The sequence below is a fragment of the Sapajus apella genome, unplaced genomic scaffold (genome assembly GCF_009761245.1).
Source record: "Sapajus apella isolate SASKATOON/1434 unplaced genomic scaffold, GSC_monkey_1.0 scaffold15, whole genome shotgun sequence".
Lineage (NCBI taxonomy): Eukaryota > Metazoa > Chordata > Mammalia > Primates > Cebidae > Sapajus > Sapajus apella.
The window spans coordinates 19,677,734-19,704,529 of record NW_022436955.1 but is presented as its reverse complement, the minus strand read 5'-3'; the positions used below and the strand labels follow the sequence as shown (position 1 = coordinate 19,704,529).

Below are 26,796 nucleotides of genomic sequence, written 5' to 3'. Positions count from 1 at the left end.
TTTGGCAACCACCTCCATTATGCTCTAACCACACTGGACTTTCCTGAAGAAGCCAAATTTAGTCCTCTCAGGAATCTGCACCAGCAATCCATTCTGCTCTGAAAGTTCTTTCCCCAGATCTTTGCATGCCCAGATTCTCTTGTCATTTTAAGCCTTGACTAAAATATTACCCCCAAGACAGACCCTTTTTGATCACAGTCTCTAAAATACTTGTGTACTTGATACCCCCTATAAAATCTTCCTACTTTCTCTATATTTCTCATATTTGGGGGGATTTCTCTTATTTGATCAATATCTGCCTATTTATCTTATCCTCCTAGGAAACAAACTCTACCAAAGCAGGGAGGTTTCCTGCTTTCCATCCATAATACCTAGAACATTGCTCGGCTCAAAGTGGCTCTCAATAAAATATTTGTTGAATGTTTATGTTTGCGAAAGACTGGGCTTAAAAACAAAACAAGTTGAACAGATGTCTCAATTACAGGGCCTCTCAGGCATGTCACGTGCTAATGTGCAAATTGCAGTTTATCAGTCCATGACAGGGACACTTACCTAGAACAACTCAAACATATTAGGCCACAGAACTGTCCCCCTCTTTTTTTTTGCTGTTGTTGCTGCTGTTGTTTTGCAGAGCACATTTCCAAACTAGTGTTTCCCAGAACATAAATAGGAGAACATTATTTAATTCCATGGATATTTAGACTCCGATAACCAGACCCTTAGAAGGTTCCATTCTGTTTCAATGACTAAAATTTTTTGCTGAGGTTTGGTAAGAAAGGTTAGCTGTTTTCTATATTGCACTAACCAAACCTCATTCCCACCCAACCTTGAGAGCACTACAGTCTCAATTTCTATGGAAATCCTGATGATGTGCCTAAAAATTTGATCTGTTTATTTCCATTTTTCCTTTACGATGGCTGATATGGGGCAATGTTTCCCAAACAGACTGCACATTAAAACTCTCAGTGCTCAGACCCTGAGCACTGTTTCTTTTCTCTTTCTCTTTGTGTGTGTGTGTGTGTATGTGTATGCTTATGTCTTTTTTTTTTCTTTTTGGCGGGGGCGGGGGACAGAGTCTTGCTCTGGTGCCCAGGCTGGAGTGCAGTAGCAGGATCTCAGCTCACTGCAACCTCCGCCTCCCAGGCTCAAGTGATTCTCCTGCCTCAGCCTCCCAAGTAGCTGAGATTACTAGCCCCCATCACCATGGCTGGCTAATTTTTGTTGCATTTTTACTAGCGACAGGGTTTCACCATGTTGGCCAGGATAGTCTTAAACTCCTCACTGTAAATGATCTGCCCGCCTTGGCTTCCCAAAGTATTAGGATTACCGGCATGAGCCACCGCGCCCAGCCTGTATGCTAATGTCTTTATAAGCTTTCCACATTACAGTAATGTGCAGCCGAGGCTGAGGACCTTAGATCTTCTTATACTTTTGATTCTATTTCCTAGGTGCTACTGGCAGACTAACACAATCCCTAATTATAACTTCTTGCAGAGTGAACAGCTGGATAAGTAATTAAATTACCCTCCAAAAGATCTCACATTTGTTTCAAAATTAATGTAAGTTCAATGATTCTGGCATCTTAACGGACTGAGAGAAAAGATGCATAGTGACAGAGACAGCCAACAGGTAAATGGAATAAGACATCTGCAAATGACGGCCTTTCATTCTTCGCTTGATAATTTATGAGTTATTTAAATTTTGAAGACATTAAGAAGAAATATAAGATACATAGTTTATATTAATAATAAAAATATCATTGTCATATTCAAAAATTTTAGTAATTATCTCTTATGGACGGTAAGGAAAATCGTGAGGTTGAGGATATGGGACTGACAGCATATTCCAGTCAAATCTAGATTTAATAGGCATATATTAATTTGACAATAATTAATAAAATAATGGTAAGAGACATAGGAGGAGTATATAGCAATATAGCACACCGGAGCATCATTTAGTAGCACTCTGTATACCTTAAATAACTCTCTAATGCCAATGTTGCTTGGAAAAATATGCAGTTACTATTTATTACATATATGAACTGATCAACAATGTTTGCAATTTTTTGCGCCACTTGTTGAAATTTTTTCACACATAACAAAGACTCTGCTTTGGATTTTAATATTTAATGGAAATTTTCAGAATGTTTGTAAATGATGCATGGGACTGATGCTACATTACTTTATAAATGAAAAGTCCAGCACATGCCACGGAGTTTCAAATGTATTCCTTTGCCTAGGAAACTTTCCTCAATTTGCTATAAAGAATTGTTACGTAACAATTCATAAAGGAATGCATGGATTTAAATGTCTTTTAATCTTTTTTAAAAAATAATAATTTTATTACAGGGACATTTACGTCTTCCTTTAATGATTCTGAACTTTAGTATATGTCAGGATTACTTGAGGCGTTTTTCTTAGAAATGAATCTTACACCTCTGTACTATACTTGTGGGTAGGGCCCTGAAATCTGCATTTCTAATGCATGCCAAGCTAATTTTGTGCTTTGGGTCTTTATCTTTTTTTTTTTTGAGACGGAGTTTCCCTCTTGTTACTCAGGCTGGAGTGCAATGGCGCGATCTCGGCTCACTGCAACCACCGCCTCCTGGGTTCAAGCAATTCTCCTGCCTCAGCCTCCCGAGTAGCTGGGACTACAGGCGTGCGCCACCATGCCCAGCTAATTTTTGCATTTTTAGTAGAGATGGGGTTTCACCTTGTTGACCAGGATGGTCTCGATCTCTTGACCTCGTGATCCACCCGCCTCGGCCTCCCAAAGTGCTGGGATTATAGGCGTGAGCCACCGCGCCCGGCCTTATCTCACTCTTAAAGTATTCTTCTGGTTTGTGTATAAATCCTGCTCTTTTATTCCCTATATTATCTTAAAACTTTTCAGAGAAAAAAAAAATGTGAGAAGGTCTCCCTAGGGCTAAATTCCAAACACAGAAATAAATAGTGTCTTAGTCCATTCAAGCTGCTATTTTTTAAAGTCATAAACTGAGTATCTGATAAACAACCAAAATTCATTTTTCACAGTTCTGGAGGCTGAAAAGTCCAAAACCAAGGCACCAGCAGATTGGGTGTCTGGTGAGGGCCCACTTCATGTTTCATAAAATGCTATTTTCTAGCTGTATTCTCACCTTGTGGAAGGGTGAATGGGCTTCTTTGCATCTCTTTTATAAGGAAATTAATTGCATTTCCATGACAGACCTCTTGACCTAATCACCTCCCAAAAGGCCCCACCTAATGTCATCTTGTTGAGGATTAAGATTTCAGTAAATGAAGTTTGAGTGGACACAAACATTTGTACCATAACAACTAGTGATTGTGATGTATATTATCAATTTTAATGTTTTCAACATGAAAGTTAAGGGCTCAGCATTAGACATAGAAGAAATGTATTAGGTGGCTTTAATATTTGCATCAACTCTGTGAAGTAGCTATTTTTGTACCCACTTTACAACAGAGGAAAATGAAAATTATAGAGGTTATGTGCCTAAAGTCACACAGCTAGAAAATGGCAGAGCAAGGATTTAATTCCAGGCTTTTCTGACTCCAAAGCCCATAATTTAGCTAAGCCATCAAAAGGCATCACTTCAACAGAACATGAAAGCAAACAACTTACCCTAGAGGAAATTTAATATTTTATCTGAAGCTTTTTTCATTTTCCCTCATAATTTATATTTAAAACCTTTTACACATTTTAGAATAATACAACTTAGGTTATTGTTGAACTGGGACTCAGCTCTACCAGCTGACTTTTACAGACAAAAAGATTTTCTATTAAACTTTACATCCTCCCAAAATTATTGGAGTCAAATAAATGATAAACACTCAATAATCAATAAACAGTACCCTGCTAATAGACATGGAATATAAAGAAATATGTTATCAAGCACATAAGATATCTAGAAGTAAAATGAATGATACATATCTTATGTAATAAAACCCAAAAAGCCTTCATTGTATTTTTCTTTTCTTTTAGACTTGGTGATTTCCGAACTCAATGAGGTGTTCATAGACGGTTTAGAAATGTATTTTAACCAAGATAATTTATGGAGTTAATGAATTAAAGTTTCTCATAGGATTTTATGTATTTCCAAAGTGATTCTAAAGTTTATGAAGAGGCATAATAGCACTAATTTCTTTTTCAAATATTAATTGAGCAACTCATGTATAAAAGCCAAGAAGTATAAAGGGAGATGCCCATATGGCAATTTATAAGAAGCTCTAAAACGTCACTATAATAAATCAGAAACATGGGACCTGTTACATGTAGTTGCATAGCAGACGCTGCAATTATATAAAAATCAGTCCAAATGAACAGCAGCATGAGCAGAAGTTTAATACAAAAAAGAGGCAAACATGAAAATCCCCTTGTGGTTAATAACCTCTCTTATTGTGAAAATTCTTGTGACTACATGTGCCCTGCACATGAACTATTTTCAAGTACAACTCATTTTGACATAGTTAGCTGACATGCAGGTGCTAAATAAATCATTGTAACATGCTGTCAAATAGAAATGATTTTATAAATAATTTTACGATGTCAGATATAAATCTTTATTAAATGTGCCTCCCAAAAGGTTGTCTGGTCTAGAAAAGCACATAATAAAAGCAAAGAGAAATAAGAACTACTAAAAAGTGGAAAATTTGCTAACATAAACCCACATAAAAATAACTTTTTTTGAGATGGAGTCTCGCTCTGTCACCCAGGCCAGAGTACAGTGTCATGATCTCGGCTCACTGCAACCTCCGCCTCCTGGGCTCAAGTGATTCTTCTGCCTCAACCTCCCAAGTAGCTGGGACTACAGGTGTGTGCCACCATACCTGGTTAATTTTCATATTTTTAATAGAGACAGGGTTTCACCATATTGGTCAGGCTGATCTCGAACTCCTGACCTTGTGATCCACCCACCTTGGCCTCCCAAAGTGTTGGAATTACAGGCCTCAGTCACCGTGCCAGGCCAAGAATAACTTTTAAACACATATTGAACAAGACATGAGGACAGTATCTTTAAAAGTTGATTCAGGCCAGGCATGGTGACTCTCACCTGTAAACTCAGCACCTTGGGAGGCCGAGGCAGGCAGTTTACCTGAGGTTGGGAGCTCAAGACCAGTCTGACCAACATGGAGAAACCCGTCTCTGCTTAAAAAAAAAAAAAAAATACAAAATTAGCTGGGCATGGTGGTGCATGCTCATAATTCCAGCTACTCTGAGGCTGAGGCAGGAGAGTTGCTTGAACCCAGAAGGTGGAGGCTGCAGTGAGCCAAGATTGCACCACTGCACTCCAGCCTGGGCAACAAGAGTGAAACTCCATCTAAAAAGAAAAAGTTGATTCACTCTTGATTATGAATGTAATTTATTTATTATAATAAAGAAATAGCAATGAGAATCCACTAATCAAATTAGAATGTTATGTTTTGAGCTGCACATATAATAAATCTCAATTTTCAAAATTAAAGAGAATGAAATTTTATTAAATAAAATCAGTCTCTACCACCTTCCAAAAAATATTGAGTATCATTAAAATATTTATTTGAAGGTACATGAAATTATTAATGATAACTTGATGAGGTCCCTTGCGTGAATCATTATATTAGAATCTATGGAGATACAAGTTATAAAATATACTGTTTAGTACCTTTTGCATAAAAGGATTTGAATTCTCAACACAGAAAGATCAAATAGCCAGAAGAGAAAAAGCACATGAAAGATGCAAACTTGGCCGTAATCTGTAACTATTGTTGAAACACAGCAATAAATTGTTATAGGAGAGATATGTGGACAAGTCATAAAGCTCACATTTATATTAGGGTATTACAAGTACAATTTTGTACAGAAATTTTTATTGAGATGGAAAATAACCATAAAAATTCATATTATGGTACTGCTAGACTGAAAATTCTGAATCTTCCTTTTGGAATGAAAAAAAAAAAAAAAGGAGTTGAAGAGCTAAACATATAATGAAATATTAAATGTTCAAGATCTAGAAGAAGAAAACCCACATTTGAGGCTTTCTCTTTAGATAACTAAAGGATTTCTGACAAGGAGAAACAGAAGTGAGGCAGTGTTTTTGTTGTTGTTGTTGTTGCTGTTTGTCACTGTTTGTTTTCTGAGCAGTTTTCACGGGGTTAGGGACAAAATTCTAGTTCTAGAGCCCTTAAAGATGAGAATATTTTACAGGCTTCTATAGGCTTTTTGTAAGAATTTGGAGGATCTACTTTTTAGGATAATGAGAAAGCCAAAGATGGACCAACAAAAAAATGAAGATTAAAGGTAAACTTCCCATCTTCCCAATCTATGGGGAATTATACTGAGATTGTCAGAGAAGTTCAGTGTTTCTGGTTGCCTATACAAGTGCCTTTGTAGAAAGATATCCTTCTAGGCCCAAAATCATCTGTTCGTTTTTTTTTCTTATGTAGTGTCCTAATAAAATAGCAGCAAAACCTATTCTTAAAGGGAAATTTATATTTAGCTCCTATAGAATATACATTATCATTATATATATTCTACAGAATATACACATTATTCTAATGTTAGAATATATTAGAATATATATATTAAAATATTTACACACACAAGGTACTCTACTCATCTCAGAGTGAAACACTGCTCTACACTGTACCACAAGAACAAAACAAACAAACTAGAAATCAATAACTTTTCTTAGACCCATCAGAGAACTGAGCTTTCATGGCGCTATAGAATAAATCACACCCTCTCAAAATGCATATGTTCAAGTCCCAACGCATGATGTGACTATTTGGAAATGAGGTGTTTGGCAGGTAATCAAATTTTGACAAGGTCATAAAGGTGGGGCCTTCATTAGGAAATTAATGCCCTTATAAGAATAGAAAGAGAGATCCGATTTCTTTTTCTTCACCATGTGCAGATACAGCAGAGAGATAACCATCTGCCAATCATATATAGGACACTAACCAAGAAGTGAATTGGCTAGCACCTTGTTCTCAGACTCCTCGACCTCAAAAACTGTTAGTAATAAATGTCTGTTGTTTCAGCCACCCAGACTATGGTATTTGTTATAGCAGCCCAAGCTAGTACACATGACACAACACCATGCTGAAATCTGGAGGGATGAGATCATCCAAAGAGTCAGAACTGAGATCCGGCCACCTGGAACAAAAGCCTCTGGCACCAGAAACAGAAGGAACACTTCTATGGTAATTTGGATGAATGAAACTGAGTGTGGACTAGAATGAGAGTGAGAAGTTCCAGATCACAGTCTAAGAGGGCTCCAAATTTCTGTGGGCTTTATCTCTGAGAACCCATCCATGTATTCTATGAAGATTAGAAAAAGATTCCCTCCTGGCTCTGACAGGAAGCGGGATAGGGAATCATTGGGAAGTATGCTCAGTTTTCTTCATAAAGAAGTTCCATTCTCCCAAAGAAAACACTGTGCTGGAACCTCTCCCAATTGGAGGACCACACTTCTCCCATTCCAGCCTCCAAACCTTTCCTGTCTTACCTAAGGGGAAAAAGGCAACAGGAGTCAGAGCTTCACAGAAATAGACTGGAAACCCAGTAAGCAGGAAAGAAAGTAGAGGACCGGATATAAAGAGGATGTATCACTAGATAAATGCTTGTGAAGGTCACAGTTCTGAGACTACAACCCACTGAAACACTGAAATTGAATTGGAATATTACAGAACATTGCTCCTCTCTCATATTACACTACCACACAATAGGAGTCCAGTGCAACAATACTGAATAACAATTGAAAGACCTAAAAAACAAAGACTGTCTCTGAAGAGAATTTAAGTCAATGGAGAAATAGAAACAAGGGCATTAGATGAACTGCAAGCATCTGGTACCTATAGCACCTATAGCAAACATAAAATATAACCCAATTCTTAGCCAGAGTAATGTAAATCTTTATACGAACAATCTATTTGTCTTAGTTTCTATTGCCAGATATAGTACATTCTGATTTCTATGAAAAATTACAAGGAATGCCAAAAAGTAAGGAAAAATCCCCACACTCTGCAGAGATAAAACAATCATCAGAATAAGACTCACATATGCCACAGATGTTGAAAATCAGACAAGGTTTTAAAACAACTATGATTAATATTCTAAGGGGTCTAATGGAAAAAAGCACACAACATGCAAAAACAGATGGGTAATGTAATCAAAGAGATGAAAACTCTACAAAAGAATCAAAGAGAAATGCCAGAAATTAAAAATGCTGGAACAGAGATGAACAATGCCTTTGATAGGCCCATCAACAGATTCAACAGAAGCAACAAAACATCAGTGTTTCAAGAAAAGAGGATACAAATTTCTCAAGCTGTAATAGAAAAAGAAAAAGAAAAAAAAAAAAAAAGCAGAAGGTAGTATCAAGAATTGCAGGCAATGACAAAAGTTGTAACATACGCATAAGTGAAATACCAGAAGGAAAAGATAACAGATCAAAGAAATATTTGAAGCAATAATGGCCAATAACTTTTCAGTATTAATGACAGACACAGAACTGTAGATCCATGAAGGTGATAGCATAAAAATGAAGGTTAAAAAACAAAATAAAAACTATACTGAGTCATAACAGATCAAATTACAGAAAACTCAAGACAAAAAGAAAATTTTAGAAGCAGCAGAGGGCATCAGAAGGTAGATACATTACTGATAGAGAAAGAAAGATAAAAATTTCATTGGACTTCTCATCAGAAAACATGCAAGCAAGAAAAGAGTAAAATATGTAAAGCATCGAAAGAATTAAAAATAAATCTAGAACTCTATATCCAGAGAAATTACCCTTCCAAAGTGAAGGAGACTCTCAGGTAAACAAAAACTGTGGAATGCATTGAGAGCATTCCTACCCTGTAATAAAAGTTAGAAGAATGTCTTCAGGCAAAAGGAAAGCTATATAGCTCAGAATTCTGGATCTACATTGAGAAAGGAAGAACATTAAATAAATAAAAGAAGATAAAGTAAGATAATTTATTTTTCTTAATTTAATCCTTAGTTAATAGATGAGTATTTAAAACAATAATAATCTTGTATTGAGTGCTTTTAGCACATGGATAAATTAAATAAAGTTATTTTTATTGCAAATTAATATTACATTCACTTAAATTACAAATAAATGTTGCCAGGTACAGAAGGGAGAAGTTAGGAATACTCTGTTACAAGGGACCTGTACTATATAATAAGTAGAATAGTGTTATTAACATTTGAAAATGGACTTTGGTTTAGTTAAAGGCAGCCACTGACAATTTTTTAAAGTATAACTAATATGGTAAAGAGAAGATAAAATAGAATCATACAAAATTTTCAAATGAAATCAGATAAGGAATTTTAAATGGGGGCAAAAAAATTTAGAACAAATAGAAAACAGTTATAAGCATGATAGATATTAATTCAAATATATCAATAATCACTTGAACAGTGAGTGATAGAAATAGGTCAATGAAAGAGATTATCAGAGTATATAGAAAAAGCAGGCCCACCTATATGTTGTCTACAAGAAATCCACATTAAATATAGACCAACATGCATTAAAAGTAAATGGGATGGAGAAAGATATGTCACATGCTAACACTAATAAAAAATAAAAGCTGGACGAGCTACATTAATTTCAGACAAAAAAACCTGCAGAACAAGGAAGATTATTAGGGATAGTGAGGAATATTTCCTAATGACAAAGTAATCAATTTTCCAAGATGGTGAAATAATCCTTATTGTGACAGCAACTAACAACAGAGTCAAAAATACATGAGGCAAATACTGATAGAATGGCAAGTTAAAAACAGACAAATTTGTTATTATAGTTGGAATAATTGGTATATCAAGTAATCAGGAAAACAGTAAGAATATAGAAGACCTGAACATCACTATTATTCAACTAAATTTCATTAACATTTTAAGAACATTTCATCCAACAACAGCAGCCACACTCTTCTTAAGCTCACATGGAACATTCAGTATGCATCAGGGGTCATAAAACATACCCTCGCAAATTTAAAACAATATAAATCATACAAAGTATGCTCTCAGGCCATAATGCAATTAAACTATAAATCAATAACAGAAAGATAATTATTTCCTAAACATCTGAAAATGATTCAAGTTAAAAGCAGAAGTTTCATGTGAAATTATCTAGAATTTTTAAATCCATATGCAAATGAAAATATTACATCAAAATGTACAGGAAAGAGCAAAACCAGTGTTTTAGGAAAATTTGTGGCAATAAATGCATACATTAGAAAACAAACAAAGATTGAAATAAATAACCTAAGTTTTCATCTTAGGTTATTAGAGAATTTAGAATTGAAGTCTAAAGAATGTAGAAGAAAAGAAATTTTAAAAATCAGAGCACAAATTAATAAATTGGAAACAGGAAGATATAGAGAAAATAAAAAAAAACAAAAGGTGGTTCTTTGAAAAGTTTTCTAAGATTAATAAACCTATAGTCATGCTATCTATGGTGGAAAAAAAAAAAGAGAAAGAAAAGATCCAAATTATCAATATCACAAATGAAAGAGAAGTCACCAATATTGAGCCCATGGATATCAAAAAAAAGACAGAAGAAAAGTGAGTTAAGGACAGAAGTTAAGACACAAGAGGAAAAAATACAGCAAATGAAAGCCAAAAATGAAAAAGAATTTTAAAAATGAATGAATAAATGACAAAAATAAGGCAGAGTTAAAAAAAAAAAAACAGTATATCTATACAATGGGAAAGTACTCAGTAATAAAAGACACAAACTGATGATATACTCAACAACACAAAACAATTTTAAAAATATTTTATAGAATGAAAACTGCCAGGAATAAAAGTGAACCCTACATTATTTCATTTATATGAAATTCTGGAATAGTAAAAATCCTCTATAGCGATAGAAAGCTGATTATTTCCAGGGTCAGGGTGTGATAAGGGTTGTCTACAAAGGAACATGAAGGAACTTTGTTGGGTGATGGAAACATTCTAATTCCTTTCTGTGGAATTAAAAATGCTTACATTTATCAGAACTCATCAATTTCTGTACTTCATTTGGTTGACATTTTATGTCAACTAAATACTTTCTCAATAAAACTGATTTTAAAGGTAATTAATAGTATTATACTATAAAACATGTATTAATTCAATGTATTATTGGACTTTGAATTCTATATAATAAATTTAAAAAAGATATTTTTACAGTACAAGCAAGTCAAATAACCTGATTATTTTATGATATTACAGAACTTATAAATTGTGTTAGATAAGTTCATTTAAGTTCTATTTAAAAACAAACTCCTTATTGATTATAAATATATTTTGTAGAATCTTTGAAGAAAGTCATGCAATATTAGATATGTTTTAAAATAATCTAAGCAGGGAAGTAGTAAGAAGATGTACAAATGAGGAAACAGTGGTCATATGTATCAAATAGCATTACAGTGCAATTCTATATTTCATCTGTGTGTGTTTAGAAAACATACTTCAGAAATACATTTGTGCTATAAATCTGAAAGAATATACACAAAATTGGGAGGAATTGTGTTTATTCTGAATGTTGGGAATTCAGACTATTGTAATTATTTTTCATTTTGATTTCTGTAAATTCTTCTTTCTACAAGACATATTATTCCTCACATGAATAATTACCAAAATTGGGGAAAAAAACCTGTAAGTTGGTTTTTGAAAAAAAAAAAAAAAAACATTTAAATGGATTACTCCCATTCTCTGTGATGTGCTGATTTCACACTGCCTGCCTGTATCAAAACATTTCATGCACCCCAGAAAAAATTTAAAAAAAAAATTTTTAAAGATCTATTGATCACTACCTCAATCCATATGCTAGGATTAATCCAGGAAAGAAAAAATTAAGAGACATGAATAAACAATATCAGTAATGCAAAAGAGCATCTTATGATGAGCCTATACATGTTAGAGTGATAATGATATTTTGAATGACACCACTAATTTTATAAATTTAAATGAAATAAACAAATTCCAAACCAATCGCCACTTACCAAAACAGATGAGAACAGGAAAACCTGAACTGCCTACATCTATTAGATTAAATGCATAAATGTAAACATATTCACACAGAAAATTGCAGGCCTTGAAGTCTTTCCTAGTGAATTATTGTAAGTATTTAAGGACAAAATCACACCAATATTAAACAAGTACCTTCAAACAGCAGAAAAATAGAGAATGTTTCCCAGCTTGCTTTGTCAGGCCAGCATAACCTTGATATTAAAATCTGACAAGGAATTTGCAAGAAGGAAAATAACAGACAGTCAAGCATGCTCATGAATGCATATCCAAAACTCCTCAAAATAGTTTAAAAGTGATTCTACAATATAAAAATATAGAAAAAATAATAAATCATGTCTCAATCAAGTTAATTCCAGGAATGCAAGAGTTGCTTAATTTTTTAAAGTCAGTCAATGTAATTTATCACATTGAAGAACATATGGTTTTCTCAACATATACAGAAAACAGCATTTGATAAAATTTAATATTCACACATGATGAAAATTCTTAGCCCAGTAGGCAGTTTCTAAATCTATAAAGAGTATGTATCAAACTCATACAGCAAGCATCACATAGAATAAGAAATGCTGAGAACTGTTTTGAGTTTGAGAATGTAACAAGTATGTTCTGTATAGGCCCTTTCATTAAACATGTAATAAACTTCTAGTTAGTGTAATAAGGCAAGAAAAATATTTATCAGGTAGTAGGATTGGAAAGGAAGAAATAAAACTGTCTCTATTTATAGGTGTAAGATTGTGTATGTAGGAAATTTGAAAAATCTATAGTTAGTTTAGCAAGTCTGTTAGATAAAAGTCTATATATAAAAATGAATTAAACATCTATACAAAAGCGACAGAAAGTGGAATTTCTGAGTGACATTTACATTAGCATTAAACTGTATTATGTAACTGTAAAAATCTACAATATATTTAATGCCTTTACATAAAACATTATTGACAGAAATTTTAAAAGACTTATAGTAGAAAATACAATATTGAAAAGATGTCAATACTCCTAAATTAATATATAGATTCAATCAAATTCAAAGCAATGTTTGTGTGTGTGTGTGTGTGCACAAATTACAAGATACTTACAAATTTTATGTGGAAATGTAACAAAATGGGAATCAGAAGATACTCCTGAAGAAAGACAAAGTTGGAGGGTTTTGCTTTTACAAAAAAACAACTGGATATTAAGTCTTATAATGTTATTTTAAAAAAGAGAATGTCATATTGGCAAGTTCCTCAAACAGATCACTGGAACAGAACAAAGAATCTAGACACAGATTTAGCATGCATGGAGAGTGGATTTTTAACTATGTTTGCCATGCAGAGCAGTGGGGAGAAAAATGGTTGTTTTAAAAACGTGGAGCTGTATAAATTGGATATCCCCACTGGCAAATAATTTCAAAAGAAAAATCTAAAAATCAAGAGTTGAGCTCATGGACATTGAGAGTAGACAGATGGTTACCAGAGGCTGGGAAGTGTAGTGGCAGGAATCCGAGGAGGTGGGAATGGTTAACAAGTACAAACAAAATAGAAAGAATGACTAAGACTTATTATTTGATAGCATAACAGGGTGACTATAGTCAATAATAACTTAACTGTACATTTTTAAATGACTTAAAAAATATAACTGCATTGTTTGTAATTCTAAGGATAAACACTTGAGGGAATAGATTACCCCCATTCCCCGTGATATGCTGATTTCACACTGCATGCCTGTATCAAAACATTTCATGCACCCCAGAAAAAGTAAAAAAGAAAGAAATTTTTAAAGGATTGATCACTACCTCAACCCATATGCAGAAGTGAGTTCCAGGAAAATTGTAGAAATAAATGTGAAAGGCAAACAGTAATGTTATAGGAAGATAACTTAGCTGAATATTTTCATGATTTTAACGAGTTCAACAATTTTCTTAACCATTTAATGAAACTGATGTGAGAATACATTAATAATGTCTGTCCATCTAAAGATGTTGCAATAGAAAGAAACCACAGAATGGTCGAACCTATTTTTCAGTATATTAGTATCCACAATACGTAGTGAATTACAAAGCAGTAATAAAGAAAAGAGAAAAAATACTTAAATGCCTAAAAAAATCTATGCAATAGTTGCTCTTATTTGACGCTGGACAATGCCAATTAGAACCCAAGCATGAGAGTTATGCATACCAACTAGAAAGGCTAAAACTGAGGGAAAGAATAACAATCTAAAACACAAGAAAATTGATAATACCAAGTACTTTCAAGAATGTGGAACAAATGGAATTTTAATATACTGCTGCTGAGAATATAAATTGGTATAATTTCCATTAAAATCATTTTGTATTTTCTACTAAAGTTAAATACATACATTTTTTATGAGTTGGCAATTTCACTCTGAAGAATGATGTACCCAATTCAAAATCAGGCATTTTTCCAGTTAGCAAAAGACATACATGTGTGTACGTAAATATTTTTGAAGCATTGTTTATAATTTCCCCAAAGTATAATTCACATGTCCAATTATAAAAGGAATTTTAAAATACTGCTCTATTTTTAAATTATATTTTTTAACATGGATGCTTTTCATAAGCATGAGGCTAACCCAAGGAGCCAGACAGTTAAAAGTTTATATAGTATGATTCCTTCTGTATAGGCAAAACTAATCCACGGCAAAAGAATTCATAATCATGATTATTTGGTGGGAAGAGGGAGGTAGTAGTGAACAATAACAGCATGAAAGTTACAATAAGATGCTTGGTCTAAGTAATATTTACATACTGTTTTCACTTATTGATAATCCAATGAATTGCATACATTTAGGCTTTTTGTATTTTTCTGGATGTGTATTGTCTTTTATTATAAAAAGTTACATGAAAATAAGCATGCTAACTATGAAAAGGAAATACGTCCTTGGCACTTTAAAAAATAGTTCAGTGAAGACAATCAAGATTTAAATTTTGCATGTATTTATCCAAAAGCAAAAAGAGAAGACTTTTGAAGAATACCTCATTAAAATTCTATTTTTCACTTTTGTGCTTTTTTATAGATCATTAAGAACACTATGAGAAATACCTTTCAATTCAGATTTTAGATATCATATAATTTATCATGCATTATACCATAAAGAGCTCGATTAGCATCTCTCATTTTACCATTAATATTACTAAGAATAATGGCATTCTTATGACCATTACCATTAAAATCCCTATTGTTCAGTGCTGAAAGAAAACTACTGAATTCCCCATTAGAGACATTATAAAATTTAAAGTAAATTATTCCTCACTTACCTGTATATTCTATTAATGTTTTCATACAGTCATTCTAATATACTGATCAGCGTTCAGACTGCTTCAAAATGTCATTTATTAAATAAATTGCTAATTGTTTTCCCAAATGGAAACTTAAATATGTGCCTTAGAAAGAGACTCAAAATCAACCAACATTTCTAAGCAAATTAAAATAAATATCCAGTTTATTATACTTAATTTGAAAAGCTAGAATGTTTTAAAAGTTTGGACAGAGTTCAATCAGCCCTTACTGTTTCTTAGAGTTCAGAGCTGATGACCCTCATTATGGCCTCTGAAGTCATATATTATTTAATGTATATTAGTAATGCTATTATATGTGCATGGATGTACATTAACGTATACTTCATATTGTAATGTATATTGTGACGTATATTAGACACTATATACCTTATTTAGCTGAAGACCACTGTATGTTTATGTAGATTTTAACCTATTCTTTCATGGAAGCTAGACACTGGGAAAATCTCAGTAACCTCTGAGATACTCCTAATTGTGATATTAAGTTTTAGGAAATACAAAAATTAATGATCTCTGTAGTATTATTTTTTAAGTTGCTGTCAACTTTAAATTTTACCAAACTTTTTAGGATACATAGACAAATATATGATACTGTGTTATTTTGGGTTATTTGACCTTCAGGGTCTGTACAATTTAGTCACACAACTAGTTTCATTATAAAGTCAAAAGAGAGAGTACTTTAGTAATAATGTCATCAGGGCTTAACCTACTCTTCACAAAGACAAACTCATCTGGGAGCAGAGGGTGAATAAATGCATGCAGCAGACACTGTTTTAGACTGGTGCAAACTGTTTATTTCAATCAATAATAACACCTGCCCACTTGCATTACCTTTTGAAACACTGCCAGATCTAACAAAACTACAAAACAAACCAGTAAATGGCTCACATACCCATGGGTATATTGATATAGATAAATGGAACAAGAAGAGAGAATACTTGAAGGCTTTAATACATGTTCTCCATTTTTAATGCTAGGATGTCTGAAATTTTGGAAATATTTCTTCTACTCAATACAGATGACAAAAACTCATTTATTTCATGTTCAAAAAAATCTTCCTAATCTTTGTAGACAACTTTTTTCAAGCACCAAAAATCATTATTACAGCAACAAGTGAAATATGAATACAGCCTCCAAGCCCTTTTCATAAAGAGAAATCAAGTATGCCCATCCAAATCTTTCTACTGGAGACCTTAGTATGACCTGGTAAAAAAACAGCCAAACAAAGAAGACAATCCTGGCTCTTAAAAGATGGGGATCCATCACTTAACAGCTGGAAAATCTTGAATCAGATTCCTGAACCTCAGTTTCTTTATCTATAAATTGGAGATAAGAGTACTTACTTCCAAAGTTTGATATCCAAATTAAGTAAGATGAAGAGATTAACATCTGCCTACTTCGTAACAAGCCTCAATAACATGCAGTTGTGATTGTTGTGTTGTGTAGTGATTAAGTCTTCACAGATGGCACACTGTTACAGACAGTTTATGAGTCTGACTCTGAATCTCATTACTTGAGTTTAACATCCAAATCATCCAGCTAGAGAGTAAAAAGAGAAATAGTAACGCCTCTCTATGTACTTTGATCAAAGTGACAACTCCATTTGGGAAATAAAGCCAAATAATTACTTGAATGTAGTAGACAATATTTTTAACCACAAGACAAAAGATATCAAGAAAATACTTCCTAGAAAAGTTACTTCAACAAAATTAGTTTTAATTTCTTTAATGCAGAGTTTCATTTTCTTTTAAACTAGTTTGCCTTTGCATATAATTTTTTGGAAATTATACTTCAGTCATCGTAATTTTAGCACCATGTAGCAACCAGAAGTTCCTAAACATCCGTATGGTTTCTGTTTCAATGCAATTTAGAATGTTTGACTAACATTTTTAAATTATTTTAAAGGTAATATACATAACTTTTATAGATATTTGTATGCACCCTCTTGTCAGTTTATAAAACATATTGCATGTGATTTTAATGACGCTGTATAAGTACTTTAAATTCTGCTTAATTTTAAGAAATTACATTATTCATAATATATAGAATAACTTTAAGTGCTTCTGTGAGGAACCAGATAAAATGCTTGGCTGCTCCCTATAGATTAAAAAAATTAAAATAAACGTATCTGAGGGTGAATTCTTTAGCATTCCAATGACAAAGTAATGAGGCTTATTATTTTACACTTAAATGATATTTATCTTAATGCCATATGTAGTGTGAAAGCTGCTGTGCCATACATTCAAATTTTCTTTTGAATTCTTCCACAACAGTCACAAAATCTTAGGCCACAAATGTTTAGTAATGAAACAAAGAATAACAGACATAATGACATTCTGGATTTGTTCCCACAAAAGGTTTGAAAATCGTGGACCTGCAAGAATAGGAATAAGCATCTTCTCTGAATATATGTGCCTTTAGCAATTCCTCAGGGACTCAAAGCAGGTAGTAGATGAGGTAACACTACACAGAGAACATGTTCAGAAAACGGACTCTGAAATCAGCAGTCTTTACTACGAAATTCTCTTTTGTATTATATTGAGGTCTTTGGAAATCTGTAGTATTTTTTTTAAAAAAAAGTAATAATAAAATGCCATTTTCCAGTTCACTATTGAAAATTTGAAAAACAACTGGGTACTTGATGGTGCAAATAAATTATTGTTCATTTCTTTAGGTTCTATTATAAGAAAAACTCTTACCTTTCAGGAACTTGCACACAAATATTTAAGGATAAAAAGCTAGGAACTTTTACAATTTGCCTCAAAATAATACAGAGCTTGGGCAACATATGAAACAGTTCCACGGGTGGGGCCATAGGGTTGATGGTTGGGGCCCAGGAATGGGTACAACAGGGCTTGTTTTGCTACTCTATTTACTTGTATGTACCTAGTAAAATGTGTGTATAGCTTGTTATTTAACTGTTAATTAACAGATAAATTTAAATTTATCTGTTCTACGTAAGGAGCTTAGTAATGTACAAGCTAATATATGCCTTTATAATATTTATTTACTTATCACAGGTACAGACACCTCAGAGGTACTGCGGATTCAGTCCCAGACTACCACAATAAAGTGAATATTGTCATAAATTTCATCACATGAAGCTTAAAAGTTTGAAATAACTAGAATTACCAAAATGTGACACAGAGACACAAAGTGAACACATGCTGTTTTAAAATAGCACCAATAGTAGCTAGGACTACAGGCATGAGCCGCCACACCCAGCTAATTTTTTTTTTTATCGTACTTTAGGTTCTGGGGTATTTGCGCAGATCACGCAGGATTGTTGCATAGGTACATACATGGCAAGGTAGTTTGCTGCCTCCATCCCCCTCATCACCTATATCTGGCATTTCTCCCCACATTATCCCTCCCCCCCTCCCTACCCACAGCTATCCCTCCCTGGACTCCCTACAACAGACCCCAGTGTGTGATACTCCCCTCCCTGTCCATGTGTTCTCATCATTCAATGCCTGCCTATGAGTGAGAACCTGTGGTGTTTGATTTTCTGTTCTTCTGTCGGTTTGCTGAGTATAATGGTTTCCAGATTCATCCATGTCCCTACAAATGACATGGACTCATCAATTTTTATGGCTGCATAGTATTCCATGGTGTATAAGTGCCACCTTTTCTTTATCTAGTCTATCGCAGATGGGCATTTCGGTTAGTTCCAGGTCTTTGCTATTGTAAACAGTGCCATAATGAACATACGTGTGCATGTGTCTTCATAATAGAATGATTTATAATCCTTTGGGCATACATCCAGTAATGGGATTTCTGGGTCAATTTCTATTTCTAGATCCTTGAGGAATCGCCACACTGTCTTCCACAATGGTTGAACTAATTTACACTCCCACCAACTGCATAAAAGCATTCCTTTTTCTCCACATCCTCTCCAGCATCTGTTGTCTCCAGATTTTTTAATGATCGCCATTCTAATTGCTGTGAGATGGTATCTCAATGTAGTTTTGATATGCATTTCTCTAATTAGTCTAACCTTTTTTCAAGGTTCTTAGTTTCTTTGCACTGGGTTAGAATATGATCTTACAGCTCAGAGAAGTTTGTTATTACCCACCTTCTGAAGCCTGCTTCTGTTTGTCAAATTCATTATCCATCCTGTTTTGTTCCCTTGCTGGTGAGGAGTGGGGATCTCTTGGGAGAGGAGAGGCATTCTGGACTTTGATGATTTCATCCTTTTTGCACTCGTTTCTTCCCATCTTCATGGATTTATCTATCTTTGATCTTTGAAGTTGGTGATTTCAGATGAGATCTCTGAGTGGATGTCGTTTCTGTTAAAGTTGGGGTTATTTCTCCTGTATGAGGTTGTTTTTTGTTGTTTTTTTTTTAACAGTTAGGTAAAGCACTTTATTGTTGCAAAGCTTTAGAATATTGGCCTTGCATATTCTTGGCCTCCATGGCTGCTTTATTAAAACTTGAAAATCTTCCTTGCTTCTTTTACAGATTTCGCATTTGCAGGAGGCTTCCTTGGGCTGCCAGGTTGCAGAAACTTCTTCACAGTGGGCAGGTTGCCGATTCTGGTTTTCAGGGCCTGCAGCAGAGGGAAACTGGAGATAAGGCTGGGGTCTAGCTCTTCCACAAAGTAGAGAAGTTCCACCAGCTGAATGGCAGCCCGGCTCAGCTTGTTGCCAATAAGGTAGTCTTGTCCGTGGCTCTTTAACACTATTTCGAAGGCAGGGAAATAGCGATTTTTTGTTTTCTCTTGGATCAAGGCAATTTTGGCATCTTTTTCCTCAGGTCAGCATAAGGGCAGAAGAAGGATCATTTCATACAAATCTGCCATACCTTCTGTATACATACCAATCAACGCTCCCTCCTTTATGTTTTTCCCATAGAGGTCGTATTTCCTGGCAATGTAGTTGAGAATGGCTCTGCTCTGCACCAGCTCCATCCTGACAACCTCAACCGTTGGCACTTGCTGTAACATCAAATACCCATCATTTCTTAACTTTTCCAAATCTTCTGCAGATTCTAGAAATTTCTCTTCAAACTCCATTCCAGCTGCAGCCAAGAGCCACCGGATGGGCTCCGTTCTGCCTCGTGCATTGAAGTAGTGAAGCTTGGGCTTCCCCAGCATGGTATCAGTCCTGGGTTTCTCTAACCAGTCCAGCAGGTCTCAGTTCCGCTCCTCAAGGCCACCGAGGCTTTTTTAATACACAGAGATGAGTGTGCCACTTAAGACGGTCTGTCCCTTGTCTGCCTGTGGAGGCGCTGCTCGGCTGCCTCGGTCTCAGCCCGGCTGCTGTTTATTCTTCCCTTGGTTTCTGCTTTCCCCGGCGAGATGAGTCCGCCTCCCTACTGGTGGCGTCTTTCGTTCTGCCGAGCTGGCTCGTCCTGGTTGGAGCTCAGTCTGATGTGTTAACCGCGAAACTCTCCCGTGAGAGGGCCTCCGCTTGCTGGATTTTGTGGGGATGGGACCTGTCTCCCCAGCTCCCTGCTTTCAACTCCCCCTCCTTCTGTGGGACAGGGCTGTATTAGTCATGGGGTGAAGCGCAGTATCTGAATCGGAGTACCGAGGGGATGAAGCCCCTGATCCTCCGTGCCAGATGCACTTCGGGGTAGGACGGAGCTCCCCACTTGCCTCAGCTCGCCCTCTTTGGGCTACTCTCACCACCTTTTTTGAGATAATCCTGCTGTTCAACTGGTCCCTTAGAAACGAACACGCTACCTCGTTCAGAAACACGGAGATCAGACTCATTCTGTGTCTCACTCGCTGGGAGCGGCACTCCCGAGAAAGCTCCCTTTAGGCCACCTTGGCGGAAGTCCTTTTTTTTTGTATTTTTTGTAAAGACAAGAGTTTCGCCATGTTGCTGAGCTCAAGCAATTCGCCTGCTCCTGCCCCACAAAGTTCTGGATTACAGGCGTGAACCAATGAAACTGGCCCAGCTTAATGACTCTTAATGCAGCCAAAAACATATTTCATTTAGTAATCGAGAATGATTATGTTTCATAAAATTACCAGTTTATATATGTCATATCCTTTAGCTATGTAAAAATAATTGGAGACAATTTACACGTGATGAATATCTTAAAAAAAAAAAAAAAAAAGTTGACCCCTGCACCTCATGGTTTTGAACTCTGAGGGTCCATTTACATGAAGGTTTTCTTCTGTCTCTGCCACCCGTGAACAGCAAGACCAACCCCTCCTCTCCCTCCTCCTTCTCAGCCTACTCAACATGAAGACAATGAGAATGGAGATTCTATGATGATTCACTTTCAGTTAATGAAGAGTAAATATTTTTTCTCTTCCTTATGATTTTCTTACAATTTTCTTTTCTCTAGCTTATTTTGTTGTAAGAATACAATATATAACTTATATAATATACAAAATACTTGTTAATAGATTTTTTTATGCTATCAGTAAGGCTTGTAGTCAACAGCAAGCTATTAGAAGTTACCTTTTTGGGGTGTCAAATGTTATACATGAATTTTTCATTGCATGGGCTTCCCCTTCTCCCTGTGTTATTCAAGGGTCAACTAAAATTTATTTAGAAATTGATGATTTGGAAAGTTCCAATTCCCTGTTTTATTTTGCATAGCAATTATAGTGATCAAATCTAAATAGCTACAGGGAAAGAACAATTACAACACTTGCATGGTTTTAAGATAGTCTCTAGAATAATGTAACCTAATGTTATGTTTGATAGCAAGGGTTAAGTGTTTATAGAGTCATATTGAAAACAATTCTATCAATGAGAATCTCATTAACAACTACAATACAGCAATCATAATTCTGTATCATTTTCTATTCAGACTTCAAGAAATTAAATGATTTCTTCATTTGAAATACATGCATTTATCATGCATTTATGACAAATACATGCATTTTTCATATGTTCTTTTTTGAATATATTCAATTTAAGTTTACAACAAATAATTGTACATATTTATGGGGTACAATGTGACGTTTTGATTTTTGCATGCACTGTAGAAAGAGTTAATCGAGCTAATGAATATATCTATCATCTCATTAGTTACCATTTTTATGTTATGAAAATATTAAAAATATGTTATTTTAGCAATTTTGAAATACACATTACATTATTAACTGTGGTCACTATTCATTAGCACAAAGCCATTATCATAAATTCTGGAGATCTCACAATATGAGCATTTATATAAAGTAATTCACAATTTTTATATTAAATTTTTAGTTTCTATGTCTACTAATTTTATAAGCAATTTCACATATTATTCATTGCATGCTCACAAAGATGTTGACAGAATCTTATGTAAAGACTCTATGTATTAAGAAACTTAAGAGCAATTTATCAAGTTTTCAAAACACTCAATATGCTGAGAGCTTAAAATTGAGAACCTTTGTTAGCCCTGCTTTACGCTGTTTAACTTAAGAAGTAGAATAATGTTGTATTAAGAAAGTTCAGTGGAGAAAGAAGTCCCAGTATAGCTCGTGTGTGTGCGTGTGTGTGTGTGTGTGTGTGTGTGTGTGTGTGTGTGTAATAGCATTGCTTTATTGTTTTCTTTGAGTTTAAGAGGTCACCAAACTAGAGTAGACTGGGAGTGGGGTTTATTATTTGTATTTATCTTCAAGGAAATATATATTCTGAAGCTACTCTTGGTTATCCTGATTATTTTGTTATGCTATATCTTTTGTTTTATTTTTTAATTTTTTTGACTTTAGTTTTTTTCTTTGTGCCTTTACATTTACCTTTTTAATTTTGTGTCAAATTATCATACAAAATTTACTTTGCTGAAACTTTTTTAAACTTTCATTTTAGGTTCAAGGGTACATGTACAGGTTTGTTATATAGTTAAACTTATGTTGTACAGATTATTTGGTCACCCAGGTACTAAGCCTCGTACTCAATAGTTAATTTTTCTGCTCTTCTCTGTCCTCCCACCCTCAAGTAAGCCCCAGTGTCTGTTGTTCCCTTCCTTGTGTTTATGAGTTCTCATCATTTAGCTCCCAGTTATAAGTCAGAACATGTGGCATTTTCTTTTCTGCTTCTGCATTAGTTTGCTAAGGGTAACGGCCTCCAGCTCCACCCGTGTTCCCAAAAAACACATGATCTCATTCTTTTCTTATGACTGCCTAGTATTCTGTGATGTATATGTACCACACTTTCTTTATAAGGCTGTCACTGATGGGCATTTGAGTTGTTTCCATGTCTTTGCCATTGTGACTAGTGCTGCAATAAACATTTGTGTGTATGTGTCTTTGTGGTAGACTGATTTATAGTCTCCTGAATATATACCCAGTAACTGGATCGCTGGGTCAAATGGTAGTTCTGCTGTTAGCTCTTTGAATAACTGCCATACTGTTTTCCACAATGGTTGAATTAATTTAGACTCCACCAACAGTGTATAAGTGTACCCTTTTCTCTGCAACCTCACCAACATCTGTTATTTTTTAACTTTTTAATAACAGCCATTCTGACTGGTATGAGATGATATAACATTGTGGTTTTGATTTGCATTTCTCTAACGATCAGTGATATTAAGATTTTCTTGTAAATCTGTTTTCGTTCTTTGTAGATTCTGGCTATTAACCCTTTGTCAGATGGGTAGATTGCAAAAATTTTTTCTCATTCTGTTGGTTGCTGATTCACTCAGGGGAGGGACAGGGTGAGGTGGGGAGTTGGGGAGGAATAACATGGGGAGAAATGCCAGATATAGGTGATGGGGAGGAAGGCAGCAAACCACACTGTCATGTATGTACCTATGCAACAATCTTGCATGTTCTTCACATGTACCCCCAAACCTAAAATGCAATATTATATATATATATATATATATATATATAATATTTTCTTCATATGCTTGTTAGCCACATATACGACTCCTTTAGAAACATGTTCATGTCCTTTACCCACTTTTTAATGGGGTCGTTTTTTTTCTCCATCCAAAAACAACAGAATATATGTTCTTATCATTGTTCCATGGCACATGCCACATACTCTAAAATTGATTGCTCAATTGCACATAAAACAATCTTCAGCAAATGCAAAAGAACCTAACTTATACAAAACACACTCTCAGACCACACACAATAAAAACAGAAGACTAAAAAAATCACTCAAAACTATCCAATTACATGGAAATTAAACAACATTCTCCTGAATTACTTTTGCATAAATAATGAAATTAAGGCAGAAATCAAGAAGTTCTTTGACACTAATGAGAACAAAGATACAACCTACCAGAATCTCTGGGACACAGCTAAGGCAACAATTCATAGCACTAGATGCCCCATCAAGAAGTTAGAAAGATCTCAAACTAACAACCTAACATCACAACTGAAATAATTAGAGAAGCAAGAGTAATTCGGTCCCAAAGCTACCAGAGACAAGAAACAACCAAACTCAGAACTGAACTGAAGGAAATCAAGACACAAAAAGCGATTCAGAAGTTCAATAAATCCAGGGGCTTGTTTTTAATAAGACAACAAAAATTAGTAACACAGGTTGCTAGACTACTAAAGAAGAAAAGAGAGAGGATCCAAATAAATACAATTAGAAATGACAAAGGGGATATTTCCACCGACCCCACAGAAATAAAAATAACCATCAGAAACTACTATGAACACCTCTATGCACACAAGCTAGAACTAAATGAGAGATGGCTAAATTACTAGACATATACACCTTCCAAGTCTAAACCATGAAGAAACTGATTCCCTTAATAGACCAATAATGAGCTCCAAAATTGAATCTGTATTAAATATCCTACCAACCAAAAAAGGCACAGGACCAGATGGATTCACAGATGAATGCTACCAGATGTACAAAGAAGAGCTGGTACCATTCCTACTGAAATTATTCCAAAAAACTGAGGAGGAAGGACTTCTCCTCAACCCATTCTATGAGGTCAACATCATATTGATACCAAAACCTGGCAGAGACACAATAAAAACAGAAAATTTCAGGACAATATTCTTGATGAACATTGATGCAAAAATCCTCAACAAAATACTTGCAAACTGAATCCAGAAGCACATCAAAAAGCTGAATCCATTACAATCAAGTAGGCTTCATCTCTGGGATGCAAGGTTGGTTCAACACATGCAAATCAATACATATGACTCATAAACAAACTAAAGACAAAATCCACACGATTATCTCAATAGATGCGGAAAAGGTTTTTGATAAAATTCAACATCTTTCACGTTAAAAGTCCTCAATAAACTATGTACTGAAGGAACATACTTCAAAATAAGAGCCGTTTATGACAAACACACAGACATTATGGTGAATGAGCAGAACTGGAAGCATTCCCCTTGAAAAACAGCACAAGACAAGGATGCCCTCTCTCACCACTCCTGTTCAACATAGTATCAAAATTTTGCCAGAGAAATCAGGCAAGAGAAGGAAATAAAAGACATCCAAATAGGAAGAGAGGAATTCAAACTATCCCTGTTTGCAGATGACATGATTCTGTATCGAACCCCCATAGTTTCAGCCCAAAAGCTCCTTCAGCTGGTAAGTAACTTCAGCAAAGTTTTAGGATACAAAACCAATGTCCAAAATCACCAGCATTCCTATACATTAATAACATCCAAGAGCCAAGCCAAGAGCCAAATCAGAAATGCAATACCATTTGCAATTGCCTCAAAAAGAATAAAATACCTAGGAATACAGCTAACAAGGGAGACAAAAGATCTCTACAATGAGAATAACAAAACACTGCTCAAAGAAATCAGAAATGACACAAACAAATTGAAAAACATTCCATGCTCAATAGGAAGACTCAGTATCATTAAAATGACCAAACTGCCCACAGCAATGCACAGATTCAATACTATGCTTATCAAACTACCAATGATATTCTTCACAGAACTAGAAAAAACTATTTTAAGATTCATATGGAACAACAACAACAAAAAAAGCCCAAACAGCCAAGGCAATCTTAATCCAAAGAAACAAAGCTGGAGACCTCATATTACCAAACTTCACTGTAGTACTACAGTGCTACAGTAACCAAAACAGCATGGTACTGGTACAAAACAGACACACAGACCAGTGGAACAGAATAGAGTATCCAGAAATAAGGCTGCATACCTACAACCACCTGATCTTTGACAAAGCTTACAAAAATGAGCAATAAGGAAAGGAATCCCCATTCAATAAATGATGCCAAGATAGCTGGCTAGACATACACAGAAAATTGAAACTGGACCCCTTACACCATATACAAAAGTTAACTCAATATGGGCTAAACAAAGATTTGAAAGTAAAATCCAAAACTATAAAAGCCCTTGTAGGCAACCTAAGCAATACCATCCTGGACACAGGAATAGGCAAAGATTTTATGACAAAGAAGTGGAAGGCAATCATGATAAAATCAAATATTGAAAATGGGATCTAGTTAAGAGCTTTTGCACAGCAAAAGAAATTATCAATAAACAGACAACTTACAGAATGGAAGAAAGTATGTGCAAACTATGCATCTGACAGAAATCTAATATCCAGCATCTATAAGGAACTTAAACAAATTTACAAGAATTTTATTTTTAATTGGAAATA

At 34.7% G+C, this 26,796-nt stretch overlaps 1 protein-coding gene and 1 pseudogene across 1 annotated transcript in view; both read right to left on the bottom strand.

Annotated features, from left to right (window-relative positions):
• The window catches only part of CNTNAP4 (contactin associated protein family member 4), a 286,975-nt gene that overhangs the window by 141,290 nt on the left and 118,889 nt on the right, over positions 1 to 26,796 (bottom strand). The gene's annotated exons all lie outside the window — the stretch shown is intronic.
• On the bottom strand, positions 19,646 to 20,429 carry LOC116555658 (annotated as a pseudogene).